Raw genomic sequence first — 22520 nt, 5'->3', positions numbered from 1 at the left:
TAGGCTTCATTTTCTTTCCACATGCAACAGCGCCATACATCAGACATTGGCTCAGCAGGTCTTGTTTTACATCCAACGTGATGACCCATGCTAATGGCATAAATACTAAACATTCAGTCCTCTCTGCTTCTCATTTATGTTGGCATTTCCCTAGCATTCCCTAAATCTGTCAATTCTGCCTTCTATCTAACTTTTAAAGTAAAACAGGCCACAATTCATGCAAGGCAAATGCATGGATTACATACCTATGGACAAATTATCCATGTCTTTTCCAAAAAGGATCGTCCCAAGCCGATTTCATTTAGAATTGTCACGATGCAAAATGACAGAGAACTGCATGCTGCTGCCAAGTATGTGATGGGACTCGACTTCCTTGCTGTTCTATAGTGGTAGCCACCTGAAACTACATGCTGCATAGGATCTGTTCACACTTAATTTGCCATCTCTGTGACAAATAGCAAAACTTAGAACCACTCCTCAAAATCATCCTACATTTAAAAATTCTCCTGGATCATCCTTGCCATCTTTCTGGTTTTCCTCAGTTTTGCTCATGGGCGCTGTGGCTTAGTTGGTTAAAGCACCTGTCTATTATACAGGATATCCTGAGTTCAACTCTCAGTAGTGCCTTGTTCTCTTATTCTGCTCAATAATCAGCTTTTTTTTTCCAAAAGGGAGATGTTCACTACCAATGACATTAAAGATGCTCGTCCCACATCCCTAGAATACTCCACCCGAGTGGCAAAGAGTCAGCTCTGGTTTAGTTTTAACAAGTAGATGGTTACAACGTTTTGCAAAATGTAGGATGGCATAAGGCACGATAAATTAGAGGTGCCGATTCACTATTGCCTGACTGATACGCTACATAATGCCTGTAAATATGTTTAGAGACTTCAATAGCATCCTTCTTGAACGGTGATGGTAAATTTTCTTCCTCGGGGCATTGCTTGCGCTGAGCATAGAGAATTTTCCAAAAAGGAATCATACGACGAGGATGGGATTCGAACCCTTGCATGCAGAGCACAATGGATTAGCAGTCCATCGCCTTAACCACTCGGCCACCCCGTCAACAAAAGTACCTTTACCGAACCCACATTTGGAAAACAGTCGTGATGATTCTTAGGCTTCATTTTCTTTCCACATGCAACAGCACCGTACATCAGACATTGGCTCAGCAGGTCTTGTTTTACATCCAACGTGATGAGCCATGCTAATGGCATACATACTAAACATTCAGTCCTCTCTGCTTCTCATTTATGTTGGCATTTCCCTAGAATTCCCTAAATCTGTCAATTCTGCCTTCTATCTAACTTTTAAAGTAAAACAGGCCACAATTTATGCAAGGCAAATGCATGGATTACATACCTATGGACAAATTATCCATGTCTTTTCCAAAAAGGATCGTCCCAAACCGATTTCATTTAGAATTGTCACGATGCAAAATGACAGAGAACTGCATGCTGCTGCCAAGTATGTGATGGGACTCGACTTCCTTGCTGTTCTATAGTGGTAGCCACCTGAAACTACATGCTGCATAGGATCTGTTCACACTTAATTTGCCATCTCTGTGACAAATAGCAAAACTTAGAACCACTCCTCAAAATCATCCTACATTTAAAAATTCTTCTCCTGGATCATCCTTGCCATCTTTCTGGTTTTCCACAGTTTTGCTCATGGGCGCTGTGGCTTAGTTGGTTAAAGCGCCTGTCTAGTAAACAGGAGATCCTGAGTTCAACTCTCAGCAGTGCCTTCTTCTCTTATTCTGCTCAATAAGCAGTTTTTTTTTCCAAAAGGGAGATGTTCACTAGCCAATGACATTAAAGATGCTCGTCCCACATCCCTAGAATACTCCACCCGAGTGGCAAAGAGTCAGCTCTGGTTTAGTTTTAACAAGTAGATGGTTGCAACGTTTTGCAAAATGTAGGATGGCATAAGGCACGATAAATTAGAGGTGCTGATTCACTATTGCCTGACTGATACGCTACATAATGCCTGTAAATATGTTTAGAGACTTCAATAGCATCCTTCTTGAACGGTGATGGTAAATTTTCTTCCTCGGGGCATTGCTTGCGCTGAGCATAGAGAATTTTCCAAAAAGGAATCATACGACAAGGATGGGATTCGAACCCATGCGTGCAGAGCACAATGGATTAGCAGTCCATCGCCTTAACCACTCGGCCACCCCGTCAACAAAAATACCTTTACCGAACCCACATTTGGAAAACAGTCGTGATGATTCTTAGGCTTCATTTTCTTTCCACATGCAACAGCGCCGTACATCAGACATTGGCTCAGCAGGTCTTGTTTTACATCCAACGTGATGACCCATGCTAATGACATAAATACTAAACATTTAGTCCTCTCTGCTTCTCATTTATGTTGGCATTTCCCTAGCATTCCCTAAATCTGTCAATTCTGCCTTCTATCTAACTTTTAAAGTAAAACAGGCCACAATTCATGCAAGGCAAATGCATGGATTACATACCTATGGACAAATTATCCATGTCTTTTCCAAAAAGGATCGTCCCAAGCCGATTTCATTTAGAATCGTCACGATGCAAAATGACAGAGAACTGCATGCTGCTGCCAAGTATGTGATGGGACTCGACTTCCTTGCTGTTCTATAGTGGTAGCCACCTGAAACCACATTCTGCATAGGATCTGTTCACACTTAATTTGCCATCTCTATGACAAATAGCAAAACTTAGAACCACTCCTCAAAGTCATCCTACATTTAAAAATTCTTCTCCTGGATCATCCTTGCCATCTTTCTGGTTTTCCACCGTTTTGCTCATGGGCGCTGTGGCTTATTTGGTTAAAGCGCCTGTCTAGTAAACAGGAGATCCTGAGTTCAACTCTCAGCAGTGCCTTGTTCTCTTATTCTGCTCAATAATCAGCTTTTTTTTCCAAAAGGGAGATGTTCACTAGCCAATGACATTAAAGATGCTCGTCCCACATCCCTAGAATACTCCACCCGAGTGACAAAGAGTCAGCTCTGGTTTAGTTTTAACAAGTAGATGGTTGCAACGTTTTGCAAAATGTAGGATGGCATAAGGCACGATAAATTAGAGGTGCCGATTCACTATTGCCTGACTGGTACGCTACATAATGCCTGTAAATATGTTTAGAGACTTCAATAGCATCCTTCTTGAACGGTGATGGTAAATTTTCTTCCTCGGGGCATTGCTTGCGCTGAGCATAGAGAATTTTCCAAAAAGGAATCATACGACGAGGATGGGATTCGAACCCATGCGTGCAGAGCACAATAGATTAGCAGTCCATCGCCTTAACCACTCGGCCACCCCGTCAAGAAACGTACCTTTACCGAACCCACATTTGGAAAACAGTCGTGATGATTCTTAGGCTTCATTTTCTTTCCACATGCAACAGCGCCGTACATCAGACATTGGCTCAGCAGGTCTTGTTTTACATCCAACGTGATGACCCATGCTAATGGCATAAATACTAAACATTCAGTCCTCTCTGCTTCTCATTTATGTTGGCATTTCCCTAGCATTCCCTAAATCTGTCAATTCTGCCTTCTATCTAACTTTTAAAGTAAAACAGGCCACAATTCATGCAAGGCAAATGCATGGATTACATACCTATGGACAAATTATCCATGTCTTTTCCAAAAAGGAATGTCCCAAGCCGATTTCATTTAGAATCGTCACGATGCAAAATGACAGAGAACTGCATGCTGCTGCCAAGTATGTGACGGGACTCGACTTCCTTGCTGTTCTATAGTGGTAGCCACCTGAAACTACATGCTGCATAGGATCTGTTCACACTTAATTTGCCACCTCTGTGACAAATAGCAAAACGTAGAACCACTCCACAAAATCATCCTACATTTAAAAATTCTTCTCCTGGATCATCTTTGCCATCTTTCTGGTTTTCCACAGTTTTGCTCATGGGTGCTGTGGCTTGGTTGGTTTAAGCGCCTCTCTAGTAAACAGGAGATCCTGAGTTCAACTCTCAGCAGTGCCTTGTTCTCTTATTCTGCTCAATAATCAGGTTTTTTTTCCAAAAGGGAGATGTTCACTAGCCAATGACATTAAAGATGCTCGTCCCACATCCCTAGAATACTCCACCCGAGTGGCAAAGAGTCAGCTCTGGTTTAGTTTTAACAAGTAGATGGTTGCAAAGTTTTGCAAAATGTAGGATGGCATAAGGCACGATAAATTAGAGGAGTGGATTCACTATTGCCTGACTGATACGCTACATAATGCCTGTAAATATGTTTAGAGACTTGAATAGCACCCTTCTTGAACAGTGATGGTAAATTTTCTTCCTCGGGGCATTGCTTGCGCTGAGCATAGAGAATTTTCCAAAATGGAATCATACAACGAGGATGGGATTCGAACACATGCGTGCAGAGCACAATGGGTTAGCAGTCCATCGCCTTAACCACTCAGCCACCCCGTCAACAAAAGTACCTTTACCGAACCCACATTTGGAAAACAGTCGTGATGATTCTTAGGTTTCATTTTCTTTCCACATGCAACAGCGCCGTACATCAGACATTGGCTCAGCAGGTCTTGTTTTACATCCAACGTGATGACCCATGCTAATGGCATAAATACTAAACATTCAGTCCTCTCTGCTTCTCATTTATGTTGGCATTTCCCTAGCATTCCCTAAATCTGTCAATTCTGTCTTCTATCTAACTTTTAAAGTAAAACAGGCCACAATTCATGCAAGGCAAATGCATGGATTACATACTTATGGACAAATTATCCATGTCTTTTCCAAAAAGGATCGTCCCAAGCTGATTTCATTTAGAATCGTCACGATGCAAAATGACAGAGAACTGCATGCTGCTGCCAAGTATGTGATGGGACTCGACTTCCTTGCTGTTCTATAGTGGTAGCCACCTGAAACCACATTCTGCATAGGATCTGTTCACACTTAATTTGCCATCTCTATGACAAATAGCAAAACTTAGAACCACTCCTCAAAATCATCCTACATTTAAAAATTCTTCTCCTGGATCATCCTTGCCATCTTTCTGGTTTTCCACCGTTTTGCTCATGGGCGCTGTGGCTTATTTGGTTAAAGCGCCTGTCTAGTAAACAGGAGATCCTGAGTTCAACTCTCAGCAGTGCCTTGTTCTCTTATTCTGCTCAATAATCAGCTTTTTTTTCCAAAAGGGAGATGTTCACTAGCCAATGACATTAAAGATGCTCGTCCCACATCCCTAGAATACTCCACCCGAGTGGCAAAGAGTCAGCTCTGGTTTAGTTTTAACAAGTAGATGGTTGCAACGTTTTGCAAAATGTAGGATGGCATAAGGCACGATAAATTAGAGGTGCCGATTCACTATTGCCTGACTGATACGCTACATAATGCCTGTAAATATGTTTAGAGACTTCAATAGCATCCTTCTTGAACGGTGATGGTAAATTTTCTTCCTCGGGGCATTGCTTGCGCTGAGCATAGAGAATTTTCCAAAAAGGAATCATACGACGAAGATGGGATTCGAACCCATGCGTGCAGAGCACAATGGATTAGCAGTCCATCGCCTTAACCACTCGGCCACCCCGTCAACAAAAGTACCTTTACCGAACCCACATTTGGAAAACAGTCGTGATGATTCTAAGGCTTCATTTTCTTTCCACATGCAACAGCGCCGTACATCAGACATTGGCTCAGCAGGTCTTGTTTTACATCCAACGTGATGACCCATGCTAATGGCATACATACTAAACATTCAGTCCTCTCTGCTTCTGATTTATGTTGGCATTTCCCTAGAATTCCCTAAATCTGTCAATTCTGCCTTCTATCTAACTTTTAAAGTAAAACAGGCCACAATTCATGCAAGGCAAATGCATGGATTACATACCTATGGACAAATTATCCATGTCTTTTCCAAAAAGGATCGTCCCAAGCCAATTTCATTTAGAATCGTCACGATGCAAAATGACAGAGAACTGCATACTGCTGCCAAGTATGTGACGGGACTCGACTTCCTTGCTGTTCTATAGTGGTAGCCACCTGAAACTACATGCTGCATAGGATCTGTTCACACTTAATTTGCCATCTCTGTGACAAATAGCAAAACTTAGAACCACTCCTCAAAATCATCCTACATTTAAAAATTCTTCTCCTGGATCATCCTTGCCATCTTTCTGGTTTTCCACAGTTTTGCTCATGGGCGCTGTGGCTTAGTTGGTTAAAGCGCCTGTCTAGTAAACAGGAGCTCCTGAGTTCAACTCTCAGCAGTGCCTTGTTCTCTTATTCTGCTCAATAATCAGCTTTTTTTTCCAAAAGGGAGATGTTCACTAGCCAATGACATTAAAGATGCTCGTCCCACATCCCTAGAATACTCCACCCGAGTGGCAAAGAGTCAGCTCTGGTTTAGTTTTAACAAGTAGATGGTTGCAACGTTTTGCAAAATGTAGGATGGCATAAGGCACGATAAATTAGAGGTGCCGATACACTATTGCCTGACTGATACGCTACATAATGCCTGTAAATATGTTTAGAGACTTCAATAGCATCCTTCTTGAACGGTGATGGTAAATTTTCTTCCTCGGGGCATTGCTTGCGCTGAGCATAGAGAATTTTCCAAAAAGGAATCATACGACGAAGATGGGATTCGAACCCATGCGTGCAGAGCACAATGGATTAGCAGTCCATCGCCTTAACCACTCGGCCACCCCGTCAACAAAAGTACCTTTACCGAACCCACATTTGGAAAACAGTCGTGATGATTCTAAGGCTTCATTTTCTTTCCACATGCAACAGCGCCGTACATCAGACATTGGCTCAGCAGGTCTTGTTTTACATCCAACGTGATGACCCATGCTAATGGCATACATACTAAACATTCAGTCCTCTCTGCTTCTGATTTATGTTGGCATTTCCCTAGAATTCCCTAAATCTGTCAATTCTGCCTTCTATCTAACTTTTAAAGTAAAACAGGCCACAATTCATGCAAGGCAAATGCATGGATTACATACCTATGGACAAATTATCCATGTCTTTTCCAAAAAGGATCGTCCCAAGCCAATTTCATTTAGAATCGTCACGATGCAAAATGACAGAGAACTGCATACTGCTGCCAAGTATGTGACGGGACTCGACTTCCTTGCTGTTCTATAGTGGTAGCCACCTGAAACTACATGCTGCATAGGATCTGTTCACACTTAATTTGCCATCTCTGTGACAAATAGCAAAACTTAGAACCACTCCTCAAAATCATCCTACATTTAAAAATTCTTCTCCTGGATCATCCTTGCCATCTTTCTGGTTTTCCACAGTTTTGCTCATGGGCGCTGTGGCTTAGTTGGTTAAAGCGCCTGTCTAGTAAACAGGAGCTCCTGAGTTCAACTCTCAGCAGTGCCTTGTTCTCTTATTCTGCTCAATAATCAGCTTTTTTTTCCAAAAGGGAGATGTTCACTAGCCAATGACATTAAAGATGCTCGTCCCACATCCCTAGAATACTCCACCCGAGTGGCAAAGAGTCAGCTCTGGTTTAGTTTTAACAAGTAGATGGTTGCAACGTTTTGCAAAATGTAGGATGGCATAAGGCACGATAAATTAGAGGTGCCGATACACTATTGCCTGACTGATACGCTACATAATGCCTGTAAATATGTTTAGAGACTTCAATAGCATCCTTCTTGAACGGTGATGGTAAATTTTCTTCCTCGGGGCATTGCTTGCGCTGAGCATAGAGAATTTTCCAAAAAGGAATCATACGACGAGGATGGGATTTCGAACCCATGCGTGCAGAGCACAATGGATTAGCAGTCCATCGCCTTAACCACTCGTCCAAGTCGTCAACAAAAGTACGTTTACCGAACCCACATTTGGAAAACAGTCGTGATGATTCTTAGGCTTCATTTTATTTCCACATGCAACAGCGCCGTACATCAGACATTGGCTCAGCAGGTCTTGTTTTACATCCAACGTGATGACCCATGCTAATGGCATACATACTAAACATTCAGTCCTCTCTGCTTCTCATTTATGTTGGCATTTCCCTAGCATCCCTAAATCGATTTCATTTAGAATTGTCACGATGCAAAATGACAGAGAACTGCATGCTGCTGCCAAGTATGTGATGGGACTCGACTTCCTTTCTGTTCTATAGTGGTAGCCACCTGAAACTCCATGCTGCATAGGATCTGTTCACACTTAATTTGCCATCTCTGTGACAAATAGCAAAACTTAGAACCACTCCTCAAAATCATCCTACATTTAAAAATTCTTCTCCTGGATCATCCTTGCCATCTTTCTGGTTTTCCACAGTTTTGCTCATGGGCGCTGTGGCTTAGTTGGTTAAAGTGCCTGTCTAGTAAACAGGAGCTCCTGAGTTCAACTCTCAGCAGTGCCTTGTTCTCTTATTCTGCTCAATAATCAGTTTTTTTTTCCAAAAGGGAGATGTTCACTAGCCAATGACATTAAAGATGCTCGTTCCACATCCCTAGAATACTCCACCCGAGTGGCAAAGAGTCAGCTCTGGTTTAGTTTTAACAAGTAGATGGTTGCAACGTTTTGCAAAATGTAGGATGGCATAAGGCACGATAAATTAGAGGTGCCGATTCACTATTGCCTGACTGATACGCTACATAATGCCTGTAAATATGTTTAGAGACTTCAATAGCATCCTTCTTTAACGGTGATGGTAAATTTTCTTCCTCGGGGCATTGCTTGCGCTGAGCATAGAGAATTTTCCAAAAAAGAATCATACGACGAGGATGGGATTCGAACCCATGCGTGCAGAGCACAATGGATTAGCAGTCCATCGCCTTAACCACTCGGCCACCCCGTCAACAAAAGTACCTTTACCGAACCCACATTTGGAAAACAGTCGTGATGATTCTAAGGCTTCATTTTCTTTCCACATGCAACAGCGACGTACATCAGACATTGGCTCAGCAGGTCTTGTTTTACATCCAACGTGATGACCCATGCTAATGGCATACATACTAAACATTCAGTCCTCTCTGCTTCTCATTTATATTGGCATTTCCCTAGAATTCCCTAAATCTGTCAATTCTGCCTTCTATCTAACTTTTAAAGTAAAACAGGCCACAATTCATGCAAGGCAAATGCATGGATTACATACCTATGGACAAATTATCCATGTCTTTTCCAAAAAGGATCGTCCCAAGCCGATTTCATTTAGAATTGTCACGATGCAAAATGACAGAGAACTGCATGCTGCTGCCAAGTATGTGATGGGACTCGACTTCCTTGCTGTTCTATAGTGGTAGCCACCTGAAACTACATGCTGCATAGGATCTGTTCACACTTAATTTGCCATCTCTGTGACAAATAGCAAAACTTAGAACCACTCCTCAAAATCATCCTACATTTAAAAATTCTTCTCCTGGATCATCCTTGCCATCTTTCTGGTTTTCCACAGTTTTGCTCATGGGCGCTGTGGCTTAGTTGGTTAAAGCGCCTGTCTAGTAAACAGGAGATCCTGAGTTCAACTCTCAGCAGTGCCTTGTTCTCTTATTCTGCTCAATAATCAGTTTTTTTTTCCAAAAGGGAGATGTTCACTAGCCAATGACATTAAAGATGCTCGTTCCACATCCCTAGAATACTCCACCCGAGTGGCAAAGAGTCAGCTCTGGTTTAGTTTTAACAAGTAGATGATTGCAACGTTTTGCAAAATGTAGGATGGCATAAGGCACGATAAATTAGAAGTTCCGATTCACTATTGCCTGACTGATACGCTACATAATGCCTGTAAATATGTTTAGAGACTTCAATAGCATCCTTCTAGAACGGTGATGGTAAATTTTCTCCCTCGGGGCATTGCTTGCGCTGAGCATAGAGAATTTTCCAAAAAGGAATCATAGGACGAGGATGGGATTCGAACCCATGCGTGCAGAGCACAATGGATTAGCAGTCCATCGCCTTTACCACTCGGCCACCCTGTCAACAAAAGTACCTTTACCGAACCCACATTTGGAAAACAGTCGTGATGATTCTTAGGCTTCATTTTCTTTCCACATGCAACAGCGCCGTACATCAGACATTGGCTCAGCAGGTCTTGTTTTACATCCAACGTGATGACCCATGCTAATGGCATAAATACTAAACATTCAGTCCTCTCTGCTTCTCATTTATGTTGGCATTTCCCTAGAATTCCCTAAATCTGTCAATTCTGCCTTCTATCTAACTTTTAAAGTAAAACAGGCCACAATTTATGCAAGGCAAATGCATGGATTACATACCTATGGAAAAATTATCCATGTCTTTTCCAAAAAGGATCGTCCCAAACCGATTTCATTTAGAATTGTCACGATGCAAAATGACAGAGAACTGCATGCTGCTGCCAAGTATGTGATGGGACTCGACTTCCTTGCTGTTCTATAGTGGTAGCCACCTGAAACTACATGCTGCATAGGATCTGTTCACACTTAATTTGCCATCTCTGTGACAAATAGCAAAACTTAGAACCACTCCTCAAAATCATCCTACATTTAAAAATTCTTCTCCTGGATCATCCTTGCCATCTTTCTGGTTTTCCACAGTTTTGCTCATGGGCGCTGTGGCTTAGTTGGTTAAAGCGCCTGTCTAGTAAACAGGAGATCCTGAGTTCAACTCTCAGCAGTGCCTTCTTCTCTTATTCTGCTCAATAAGCAGTTTTTTTTTCCAAAAGGGAGATGTTCACTAGCCAATGACATTAAAGATGCTCGTCCCACATCCCTAGAATACTCCACCCGAGTGGCAAAGAGTCAGCTCTGGTTTAGTTTTAACAAGTAGATGGTTGCAACGTTTTGCAAAATGTAGGATGGCATAAGGCACGATAAATTAGAGGTGCCGATTCACTATTGCCTGACTGATACGCTACATAATGCCTGTAAATATGTTTAGAGACTTCAATAGCATCCTTCTTGAACGGTGATGGTAAATTTTCTTCCTCGGGGCATTGCTTGCGCTGAGCATAGAGAATTTTCCAAAAAGGAATCATACGACGAGGATGGGATTCGAACCCATGCGTGCAGAGCACAATGGATTAGCAGTCCATCGCCTTAACCACTCGGCCACCCCGTCAACAAAAGTACCTTTACCGAACCCACATTTGGAAAACAGTCGTGATGATTCTTAGGCTTCATTTTCTTTCCACATGCAACAGCGCCATACATCAGACATTGGCTCAGCAGGTCTTGTTTTACATCCAACGTGATGACCCATGCTAATGGCATAAATACTAAACATTCAGTCCTCTCTGCTTCTCATTTATGTTGGCATTTCCCTAGCATTCCCTAAATCTGTCAATTCTGCCTTCTATCTAACTTTTAAAGTAAAACAGGCCACAATTCATGCAAGGCAAATGCATGGATTACATACCTATGGACAAATTATCCATGTCTTTTCCAAAAAGGATCGTCCCAAGCCGATTTCATTTAGAATTGTCACGATGCAAAATGACAGAGAACTGCATGCTGCTGCCAAGTATGTGATGGGACTCGACTTCCTTGCTGTTCTATAGTGGTAGCCACCTGAAACTACATGCTGCATAGGATCTGTTCACACTTAATTTGCCATCTCTGTGACAAATAGCAAAACTTAGAACCACTCCTCAAAATCATCCTACATTTAAAAATTCTTCTCCTGGATCATCCTTGCCATCTTTCTGGTTTTCCTCAGTTTTGCTCATGGGCGCTGTGGCTTAGTTGGTTAAAGCACCTGTCTAGTATACAGGAACCCTGAGTTCAACTCTCAGCAGTGCCTTGTTCTCTCATTCTGCTCAATAATCAGCTTTTTTTTTCCAAAAGGGAGATGTTCATTAGCCAATGACATTAAAGATGCTTGTCCCACATCCCTAGAATACTCCACCCGAGTGGCAAAGAGTCAGCTCTGGTTTAGTTTTAACAAGTAGATGGTTGCAACGTTTTGCAAAATGTAGGATGGCATAAGGCACGATAAATTAGAGGTGCCGATTCACTATTGTCTGACTGATACGCTACATAATGCCTGTAAATATGTTTAGAGACTTCAATAGCATCCTTCTTGAACAGTGATGGTAAATTTTCTTCCTCGGGGCATTGCTTGCGCTGAGCATAGAGAATTTTCCAAAAAGTAATCATACGACGAGGATGGGATACGAACCCATGCATGCAGAGCACAATGGATTAGCAGTCCATCGCCTTAACCACTCGTCCAAGTCGTCAACAAAAGTACGTTTACCGAACCCACATTTGGAAAACAGTCGTGATGATTCTTAGGCTTCATTTTCTTTCCACATGCAACAGCGCCGTACATCAGACATTGGCTCAGCAGGTCTTGTTTTACATCCAACGTGATGACCCATGCTAATGGCATACATACTAAACATTCAGTCCTCTCTGCTTCTCATTTTTGTTGGCATTTCCCTAGCATTCCCTAAATCTGTCAATTCTGCCTTCTATCTAACTTTTAAAGTAAAACAGGCCACAATTCATGCAAGGCAAATGCATGGATTACATACCTATGGACAAATTATCCATGTCTTTTCCAAAAAGGATCGTCCCAAGCCGATTTCATTTAGAATTGTCACGATGCAAAATGACAGAGAACTGCATGCTGCTGCCAAGTATGTGATGGGACTCGACTTCCTTGCTGTTCTATAGTGGTAGCCACCTGAAACTACATGCTGCATAGGATCTGTTCACACTTAATTTGCCATCTCTGTGACAAATAGCAAAACTTAGAACCACTCCTCAAAATCATCCTACATTTAAAAATTCTTCTCCTGGATCATCCTTGCCATCTTTCTGGTTTTCCACAGGTTTGTTCATGGGTGCTGTGGCTTAGTTGGTTAAAGTGCCTGTCTAGTAAACAGGAGATCCTGAGTTCAACTCTCAGCAGTGCCTTGTTCTCTTATTCTGCTCAATAATCAGCTTTTTTTTTCCAAAAGAGAGATGTTCATTAGCCAATGACATTAAAGATGCTCGTCCCACATCCCTAGAATACTCCACCCGAGTGGCAAAGAGTCAGCTCTGGTTTAGTTTTAACAAGTAGATGGTTGCAACGTTTTGCAAAATGTAGGATGGCATAAGGCACGATAAATTAGAGGTGCCGATTCACTATTGTCTGACTGATACGCTACATAATGCCTGTAAATATGTTTAGAGACTTCAATAGCATCCTTCTTGAACGGTGATGGTAAATTTTCTTCCTCGGGGCATTGCTTGCGCTGAGCATAGAGAATTTTCCAAAAAGGAATCATACGACGAGGATGGGATTCGAACCCATGCGTGCAGAGCACAATGGATTAGCAGTCCATCACCTTAACCACTCGGCCACCCCGTCAACAAAAGTACCTTTACCGAACCCACATTTGGAAAACAGTCGTGATGATTCTAAGGCTTCATTTTCTTTCCACATGCAACAGCGCCGTACATCAGACATTGGCTCAGCAGGTCTTGTTTTACATCCAACGTGATGACCCATGCTAATGGCATAAATACTAAACATTCAGTCCTCTCTGCTTCTCATTTATGTTGGCATTTCCCTAGCATTCCCTAAATCTGTCAATTCTGCCTTCTATCTAACTTTTAAAGTAAAACAGGCCACAATTCATGCAAGGCAAATGCATGGATTACATACCTATGGACAAATTATCCATGTCTTTTCCAAAAAGGATCGTCCCAAGCCGATTTCATTTAGAATTGTCACGATGCAAAATGACAGAGAACTGCATGCTGCTGCCAAGTATGTGATGGGACTCGACTTCCTTGCTGTTCTATAGTGGTAGCCACCTGAAACTACATGCTGCATAGGATCTGTTCACACTTAATTTGCCATCTCTGTGACAAATAGCAAAACTTAGAACCACTCCTCAAAATCATCCTACATTTAAAAATACTTCTCCTGGATCATCCTTGCCATCTTTCTGGTTTTCCACAGTTTTACTCATGGGCGCTGTGGCTTAGTTGGTTAAAGCGCCTGTCTCGTAAACAGGAGATCCTGAGTTCAACTCTCAGCAGTGCCTTGTTCTCTTATTCTGCTCAATAATCAGCTTTTTTTTGCCAAGAGGGAGATGTTCACTAGCCAATGACATTAAAGATGCTCGTCCCACATCCCTAGAATACTCCACCCGAGTGGCAAAGAGTCAGCTCTGGTTTAGTTTTAACAAGTAGATGTTTGCAAAGTTTTGCAAAATGTAGGATGGCATAAGGCACGATAAATTAGAGGTGCCGATTCACTATTGCCTGACTGATACGCTACATAATGCCTGTAAATATGTTTAGAGACTTCAATAGCATCCTTCTTGAACGGTGATGGTAAATTTTCTTCCTCGGGGCATTGCTTGCGCTGAGCATAGAGAATTTTCCAAAAAGGAATCATACGACGAGGATGGGATTCAAACCCATGCGTGCAGAGCACAATAGATTAGCAGTCCATCGCCTTTACCACTCGGCCACCCCGTCAACAAAAGTGCCTTTACCGAACCCACATTTGGAAAACAGTCGTGATGATTCTTAGGCTTCATTTTCTTTCCACATGCAACAGCGCCGTACATCAGACATTGGCTCAGCAGGTCTTGTTTTACATCCAACGTGATGACTAGAGATGAGCGAACACGTTCGGCCCCGCCCCTTTTTCGCCCGAACACCGAACTTTGCGAACACTTCAGTGTTCGGGCGAAAAAGTTCGGGGGCCGCCGTGGCAGCGCGGGGGGGTGCGGCGGGAAGTGGGGGGGAGAGGGAGAGAGAGAGGGCTCCCACCTGTTCCCCGCTACTGCCGCCCGCGCCGCCGCGCATCTCCCCGCCCCCCGGCGGCCCCCGAACTTTTTCGCCCGAACACTGAAGTGTTCGCAAAGTTCGGTGTTCGGGCGAAAAAGGGGCGGGGCCGAACGTGTTCGCTCATCTCTAGTGATGACGCATGCTAATGGCATAAATACTAAACATTCAGTCCTCTCTGCTTCTCATTTATGTTGGCATTTCCCTAGAATTCCCTAAATCTGTCAATTCTGCCTTCTATCTAACTTTTAAAGTAAAACAGGCCACAATTCATGCAAGGCAAATGCATGGATTACATACCTATGGACAAGTTATCCATGTCTTTTCCAAAAAGGATCGTCCCAAGCCGATTTCATTTAGAATTGTCACGATGCAAAATGACAGAGAACTGCATGCTGCTGCCAAGTATGTGATGGGACTCAACTTCCTTGCTGTTCTATAGTGGTAGCCACCTGAAACTACATGCTGCATAGGATCTGTTCACACTTAATTTGCCATCTCTGTGACAAATAGCAAAACTTAGAACCACTCCTCAAAATCATCCTACATTTAAAAATTCTTCTCCTGGATCATCCTTGCCATCTTTCTGGTTTTCCTCAGTTTTGCTCATGGGCGCTGTGGCTTAGTTGGTTAAAGCACCTGTCTAGTATACAGGAACCCTGAGTTCAACTCTCAGCAGTGCCTTGTTCTCTCATTCTGCTCAATAATCAGCTTTTTTTTTCCAAAAGGGAGATGTTCATTAGCCAATGACATTAAAGATGCTTGTCCCACATCCCTAGAATACTCCACCCGAGTGGCAAAGAGTCAGCTCTGGTTTAGTTTTAACAAGTAGATGGTTGCAACGTTTTGCAAAATGTAGGATGGCATAAGGCACGATAAATTAGAGGTGCCGATTCACTATTGTCTGACTGATACGCTACATAATGCCTGTAAATATGTTTAGAGACTTCAATAGCATCCTTCTTGAACAGTGATGGTAAATTTTCTTCCTCGGGGCATTGCTTGCGCTGAGCATAGAGAATTTTCCAAAAAGTAATCATACGACGAGGATGGGATACGAACCCATGCATGCAGAGCACAATGGATTAGCAGTCCATCGCCTTAACCACTCGTCCAAGTCGTCAACAAAAGTACGTTTACCGAACCCACATTTGGAAAACAGTCGTGATGATTCTTAGGCTTCATTTTCTTTCCACATGCAACAGCGCCGTACATCAGACATTGGCTCAGCAGGTCTTGTTTTACATCCAACGTGATGACCCATGCTAATGGCATACATACTAAACATTCAGTCCTCTCTGCTTCTCATTTTTGTTGGCATTTCCCTAGCATTCCCTAAATCTGTCAATTCTGCCTTCTATCTAACTTTTAAAGTAAAACAGGCCACAATTCATGCAAGGCAAATGCATGGATTACATACCTATGGACAAATTATCCATGTCTTTTCCAAAAAGGATCGTCCCAAGCCGATTTCATTTAGAATTGTCACGATGCAAAATGACAGAGAACTGCATGCTGCTGCCAAGTATGTGATGGGACTCGACTTCCTTGCTGTTCTATAGTGGTAGCCACCTGAAACTACATGCTGCATAGGATCTGTTCACACTTAATTTGCCATCTCTGTGACAAATAGCAAAACTTAGAACCACTCCTCAAAATCATCCTACATTTAAAAATTCTTCTCCTGGATCATCCTTGCCATCTTTCTGGTTTTCCACAGGTTTGTTCATGGGTGCTGTGGCTTAGTTGGTTAAAGTGCCTGTCTAGTAAACAGGAGATCCTGAGTTCAACTCTCAGCAGTGCCTTGTTCTCTTATTCTGCTCAATAATCAGCTTTTTTTTTCCAAAAGAGAGATGTTCATTAGCCAATGACATTAAAGATGCTCGTCCCACATCCCTAGAATACTCCACCCGAGTGGCAAAGAGTCAGCTCTGGTTTAGTTTTAACAAGTAGATGGTTGCAACGTTTTGCAAAATGTAGGATGGCATAAGGCACGATAAATTAGAGGTGCCGATTCACTATTGTCTGACTGATACGCTACATAATGCCTGTAAATATGTTTAGAGACTTCAATAGCATCCTTCTTGAACGGTGATGGTAAATTTTCTTCCTCGGGGCATTGCTTGCGCTGAGCATAGAGAATTTTCCAAAAAGGAATCATACGACGAGGATGGGATTCGAACCCATGCGTGCAGAGCACAATGGATTAGCAGTCCATCACCTTAACCACTCGGCCACCCCGTCAACAAAAGTACCTTTACCGAACCCACATTTGGAAAACAGTCGTGATGATTCTAAGGCTTCATTTTCTTTCCACATGCAACAGCGCCGTACATCAGACATTGGCTCAGCAGGTCTTGTTTTACATCCAACGTGATGACCCATGCTAATGGCATAAATACTAAACATTCAGTCCTCTCTGCTTCTCATTTATGTTGGCATTTCCCTAGCATTCCCTAAATCTGTCAATTCTGCCTTCTATCTAACTTTTAAAGTAAAACAGGCCACAATTCATGCAAGGCAAATGCATGGATTACATACCTATGGACAAATTATCCATGTCTTTTCCAAAAAGGATCGTCCCAAGCCGATTTCATTTAGAATTGTCACGATGCAAAATGACAGAGAACTGCATGCTGCTGCCAAGTATGTGATGGGACTCGACTTCCTTGCTGTTCTATAGTGGTAGCCACCTGAAACTACATGCTGCATAGGATCTGTTCACACTTAATTTGCCATCTCTGTGACAAATAGCAAAACTTAGAACCACTCCTCAAAATCATCCTACATTTAAAAATACTTCTCCTGGATCATCCTTGCCATCTTTCTGGTTTTCCACAGTTTTACTCATGGGCGCTGTGGCTTAGTTGGTTAAAGCGCCTGTCTCGTAAACAGGAGATCCTGAGTTCAACTCTCAGCAGTGCCTTGTTCTCTTATTCTACTCAATAATCAGCTTTTTTTTGCCAAGAGGGAGATGTTCACTAGCCAATGACATTAAAGATGCTCGTCCCACATCCCTAGAATACTCCACCCGAGTGGCAAAGAGTCAGCTCTGGTTTAGTTTTAACAAGTAGATGTTTGCAAAGTTTTGCAAAATGTAGGATGGCATAAGGCACGATAAATTAGAGGTGCCGATTCACTATTGCCTGACTGATACGCTACATAATGCCTGTAAATATGTTTAGAGACTTCAATAGCATCCTTCTTGAACGGTGATGGTAAATTTTCTTCCTCGGGGCATTGCTTGCGCTGAGCATAGAGAATTTTCCAAAAAGGAATCATACGACGAGGATGGGATTCAAACCCATGCGTGCAGAGCACAATAGATTAGCAGTCCATCGCCTTTACCACTCGGCCACCCCGTCAACAAAAGTGCCTTTACCGAACCCACATTTGGAAAACAGTCGTGATGATTCTTAGGCTTCATTTTCTTTCCACATGCAACAGCGCCGTACATCAGACATTGGCTCAGCAGGTCTTGTTTTACATCCAACGTGATGACTAGAGATGAGCGAACACGTTCGGCCCCGCCCCTTTTTCGCCCGAACACCGAACTTTGCGAACACTTCAGTGTTCGGGCGAAAAAGTTCGGGGGCCGCCGTGGCAGCGCGGGGGGGTGCGGCGGGAAGTGGGGGGGAGAGGGAGAGAGAGAGGGCTCCCACCTGTTCCCCGCTACTGCCGCCCGCGCCGCCGCGCATCTCCCCGCCCCCCGGCGGCCCCCGAACTTTTTCGCCCGAACACTGAAGTGTTCGCAAAGTTCGGTGTTCGGGCGAAAAAGGGGCGGGGCCGAACGTGTTCGCTCATCTCTAGTGATGACGCATGCTAATGGCATAAATACTAAACATTCAGTCCTCTCTGCTTCTCATTTATGTTGGCATTTCCCTAGAATTCCCTAAATCTGTCAATTCTGCCTTCTATCTAACTTTTAAAGTAAAACAGGCCACAATTCATGCAAGGCAAATGCATGGATTACATACCTATGGACAAGTTATCCATGTCTTTTCCAAAAAGGATCGTCCCAAGCCGATTTCATTTAGAATTGTCACGATGCAAAATGACAGAGAACTGCATGCTGCTGCCAAGTATGTGATGGGACTCAACTTCCTTGCTGTTCTATAGTGGTAGCCACCTGAAACTACATGCTGCATAGGATCTGTTCACACTTAATTTGCCATCTCTGTGACAAATAGCAAAACTTAGAACCACTCCTCAAAATCATCCTACATTTAAAAATTCTTCTCCTGGATCATCCTTGCCATCTTTCTGGTTTTCCACAGTTTTGCTCATGGGCGCTGTGGCTTAGTTGGTTAAAGCGCCTGTCTAGTAAACAGGAGCTCCTGAGTTCAACTCTCAGCAGTGCCTTGTTCTCTTATTCTGCTCAATAATCAGTTTTTTTTTTCAAAAGGGAGATGTTCACTAGCCAATGACATTAAAGATGCTCGTTCCACATCCCTAGAATACTCCACCCGAGTGGCAAAGAGTCAGCTCTGGTTTAGTTTTAACAAGTAGATGGTTGCAACGTTTTGCAAAATGTAGGATGGCATAAGGCACGATAAATTAGAGGTGCCGATTCACTATTGCCTGACTGATACGCTACATAATGCCTGTAAATATGTTTAGAGACTTCAATAGCATCCTTCTTGAACAGTGATGGTAAATTTTCTTCCTCGGGGCATTGCTTGCGCTGAGCATAGAGAATTTTCCAAAAAGGAATCATACAACGAGGATGGGATTCAAACCCATGCGTGCAGAGCACAATGGATTAGCAGTCCATTGCCTTAACCACTCGGCCACCCCGTCAACAAAAGTACCTTTACCGAACCCACATTTGGAAAACAGTCGTGATGATTCTTAGGCTTCATTTTCTTTCCACATGCAACAGCGCCGTACATCAGACATTGGCTCAGCAGGTCTTGTTTTACATCCAACGTGATGACCCATGCTAATGGCATAAATACTAAACATTCAGTCCTCTCTGCTTCTCATTTATGTTGGCATTTCCCTAGCATTCCCTAAATCTGTCAATTCTGCCTTCTATCTAACTTTTAAAGTAAAACAGGCCACAATTCATGCAAGGCAAATGCATGGATTACATACCTATGGACAAATTATCCATGTCTTTTCCAAAAAGGATCGTCCCAAGCCGATTTCATTTAGAATTGTCACGATGCAAAATGACAGAGAACTGCATGCTGCTGCCAAGTATGTGATGGGACTCGACTTCCTTGCTGTTCTATAGTGGTAGCCACCTGAAACTCCATGCTGCATAGGATCTGTTCACACTTAATTTGCCATCTCTGTGACAAATAGCAAAACTTAGAACCACTCCTCAAAGTCATCCTACATTTAAAAATTCTTCTCCTGGATCATCCTTGCCATCTTTCTGGTTTTCCACAGTTTTGCTCATGGGCACTGTGGCTTAGTTGGTTAAAGTGCCTGTCTAGTAAACAGGAGATCCTGAGTTCAACTCTCAGCAGTGCCTTGTTCTCTTATTCTGCTCAATAATCAGCTCTTTTTTCCAAAAGGGAGATGTTCATTAGCCAATGACATTAAAGATGCTCGTCCCACATCCCTAGAATACTCCACCCGAGTGGCAAAGAGTCAGCTCTGGTTTAGTTTTAACAAGTAGATGGTTGCAACGTTTTGCAAAATGTAGGATGGCATAAGGCACGATAAATTAGAGGTGCCGATTCACTATTGCCTGACTGATACGCTACATAATGCCTGTAAATATGTTTAGAGACTTCAATAGCATCCTTCTTGAACGGTGATGGTAAATTTTCTTCCTCGGGGCATTGCTTGCGCTGAGCATAGAGAATTTTCCAAAAAGGAATCATACGACGAGGATGGGATTCGAACCCATGCGTGCAGAGCACGATGGATTAGCAGTCCATCGCCTTAACCACTCGGCCACCCCGTCAACAAAAGTACCTTTACCGAACCCACATTTGGAAAACAGTCGTGATGATTCTTAGGCTTCATTTTCTTTCCACATGCAGCAGTGCCGTACATCAGACATTGGCTCAGCAGGTCTTGTTTTACAATCAACGTGATGACCCATGCTAATGGCATAAATACTAAACATTCAGTCCTCTCTGCTTCTCATTTATGTTGGCATTTCCCTAGCATTCCCTAAATCTGTCAATTCTGCCTTCTATCTAACTTTTAAAGTAAAACAGGCCACAATTCATGCAAGGCAAATGCATGGATTACATACCTATGGACAAATTATCCATGTCTTTTCCAAAAAGGATCGTCCCAAGCCGATTTCATTTAGAATTGTCACGATGCAAAATGACAGAGAACTGCATGCTGCTGCCAAGTATGTGATGGGACTCGACTTCCTTGCTGTTCTATAGTGGTAGCCACCTGAAACTCCATGCTGCATAGGATCTGTTCACACTTAATTTGCCATCTCTGTGACAAATAGCAAAACTTAGAACCACTCCTCAAAATCATCCTACATTTAAAAATTCTTCTCCTGGACCATCCTTGCCATCTTTCTGGTTTTCCACAGTTTTGCTCATGGGCGCTGTGGCTTAGTTGGTTAAAGCACCTGTCTAGTATACAGGAGATCCTGAGTTCAACTCTCAGCAGTTCCTTGCTCTCTTATTCTGCTCAATAATCAGCTTTTTTTTTCCAAAAGGGAGATGTTCATTAGCCAATGACATTAAAGATGCTCGTCCCACATCCCTAGAATACTCCACCCGAGTGGCAAAGAGTCAGCTCTGGTTTAGTTTTAACAAGTAGATGGTTGCAACGTTTTGCAAAATGTAGGATGGCATAAGGCACGATAAATTAGAGGTGCCGATTCACTATTGTCTGACTGATACGCTACATAATGCCTGTAAATATGTTTAGAGACTTCAATAGCATCCTTCTTGAACGGTGATGGTAAATTTTCTTCCTCGGGGCATTGCTTGCGCTGAGCATAGAGAATTTTCCAAAAAGGAATCATACGACGAGGATGGGATTCGAACCCATGCGTGCAGAGCACAATGGATTAGCAGTCCATCACCTTAACCACTCGGCCACCCCGTCAACAAAAGTACCTTTACCGAACCCACATTTGGAAAACAGTCGTGATGATTCTAAGGCTTCATTTTCTTTCCACATGCAACAGCGCCGTACATCAGACATTGGCTCAGCAGGTCTTGTTTTACATCCAACGTGATGACCCATGCTAATGGCATAAATACTAAACATTCAGTCCTCTCTGCTTCTCATTTATGTTGGCATTTCCCTAGCATTCCCTAAATCTGTCAATTCTGCCTTCTATCTAACTTTTAAAGTAAAACAGGCCACAATTCATGCAAGGCAAATGCATGGATTACATACCTATGGACAAATTATCCATGTCTTTTCCAAAAAGGATCGTCCCAAGCCGATTTCATTTAGAATTGTCACGATGCAAAATGACAGAGAACTGCATGCTGCTGCCAAGTATGTGATGGGACTCGACTTCCTTGCTGTTCTATAGTGGTAGCCACCTGAAACTACATGCTGCATAGGATCTGTTCACACTTAATTTGCCATCTCTGTGACAAATAGCAAAACTTAGAACCACTCCTCAAAATCATCCTACATTTAAAAATACTTCTCCTGGATCATCCTTGCCATCTTTCTGGTTTTCCACAGTTTTACTCATGGGCGCTGTGGCTTAGTTGGTTAAAGCGCCTGTCTCGTAAACAGGAGATCCTGAGTTCAACTCTCAGCAGTGCCTTGTTCTCTTATTCTGCTCAATAATCAGCTTTTTTTTGCCAAGAGGGAGATGTTCATTAGCCAATGACATTAAAGATGCTCGTCCCACATCCCTAGAATACTCCA

The 22520-nt window shown here is 42.8% G+C and overlaps 13 non-coding genes across 13 annotated transcripts; 4 read left to right on the top strand and 9 right to left on the bottom strand.

Moving 5' to 3' along the window:
- Window positions 1–553: 553 nt before the first annotated feature.
- Window positions 554–627, top strand: TRNAN-AUU (transfer RNA asparagine (anticodon AUU)). The gene has a single exon. It is a non-coding gene; the product is annotated as a tRNA-Asn (tRNA).
- A 1476-nt stretch (window positions 628–2103) lies between these two features.
- On the bottom strand, window positions 2104–2185 carry TRNAS-GCU (transfer RNA serine (anticodon GCU)). Its single transcript has one exon. It is a non-coding gene; the product is annotated as a tRNA-Ser (tRNA).
- Window positions 2186–5463: 3278 nt separating this feature from the next.
- Window positions 5464–5545, bottom strand: TRNAS-GCU (transfer RNA serine (anticodon GCU)). The gene has a single exon. It is a non-coding gene; the product is annotated as a tRNA-Ser (tRNA).
- Window positions 5546–6583: 1038 nt separating this feature from the next.
- TRNAS-GCU (transfer RNA serine (anticodon GCU)) lies at window positions 6584–6665 on the bottom strand. The gene has a single exon. It is a non-coding gene; the product is annotated as a tRNA-Ser (tRNA).
- Window positions 6666–8697: 2032 nt separating this feature from the next.
- Window positions 8698–8779, bottom strand: TRNAS-GCU (transfer RNA serine (anticodon GCU)). The gene has a single exon. It is a non-coding gene; the product is annotated as a tRNA-Ser (tRNA).
- A 2158-nt stretch (window positions 8780–10937) lies between these two features.
- On the bottom strand, window positions 10938–11019 carry TRNAS-GCU (transfer RNA serine (anticodon GCU)). The gene has a single exon. It is a non-coding gene; the product is annotated as a tRNA-Ser (tRNA).
- Window positions 11020–13178: 2159 nt separating this feature from the next.
- TRNAS-GCU (transfer RNA serine (anticodon GCU)) lies at window positions 13179–13260 on the bottom strand. The gene has a single exon. It is a non-coding gene; the product is annotated as a tRNA-Ser (tRNA).
- A 608-nt stretch (window positions 13261–13868) lies between these two features.
- TRNAT-CGU (transfer RNA threonine (anticodon CGU)) lies at window positions 13869–13942 on the top strand. The gene has a single exon. It is a non-coding gene; the product is annotated as a tRNA-Thr (tRNA).
- Window positions 13943–16855: 2913 nt separating this feature from the next.
- TRNAS-GCU (transfer RNA serine (anticodon GCU)) lies at window positions 16856–16937 on the bottom strand. Its single transcript has one exon. It is a non-coding gene; the product is annotated as a tRNA-Ser (tRNA).
- Window positions 16938–17545: 608 nt separating this feature from the next.
- On the top strand, window positions 17546–17619 carry TRNAT-CGU (transfer RNA threonine (anticodon CGU)). Its single transcript has one exon. It is a non-coding gene; the product is annotated as a tRNA-Thr (tRNA).
- A 2912-nt stretch (window positions 17620–20531) lies between these two features.
- On the bottom strand, window positions 20532–20613 carry TRNAS-GCU (transfer RNA serine (anticodon GCU)). Its single transcript has one exon. It is a non-coding gene; the product is annotated as a tRNA-Ser (tRNA).
- A 1039-nt stretch (window positions 20614–21652) lies between these two features.
- TRNAS-GCU (transfer RNA serine (anticodon GCU)) lies at window positions 21653–21734 on the bottom strand. The gene has a single exon. It is a non-coding gene; the product is annotated as a tRNA-Ser (tRNA).
- A 608-nt stretch (window positions 21735–22342) lies between these two features.
- On the top strand, window positions 22343–22416 carry TRNAT-CGU (transfer RNA threonine (anticodon CGU)). The gene has a single exon. It is a non-coding gene; the product is annotated as a tRNA-Thr (tRNA).
- Window positions 22417–22520: the final 104 nt, after the last annotated feature.

Source organism: Eleutherodactylus coqui, chromosome 11, assembly GCF_035609145.1.
Source record: "Eleutherodactylus coqui strain aEleCoq1 chromosome 11, aEleCoq1.hap1, whole genome shotgun sequence".
NCBI lineage: Eukaryota > Metazoa > Chordata > Amphibia > Anura > Eleutherodactylidae > Eleutherodactylus > Eleutherodactylus coqui.
The sequence above is the reverse complement of the archived record's forward strand: the minus strand, read 5'-3'. Positions and strand labels throughout refer to the sequence as shown.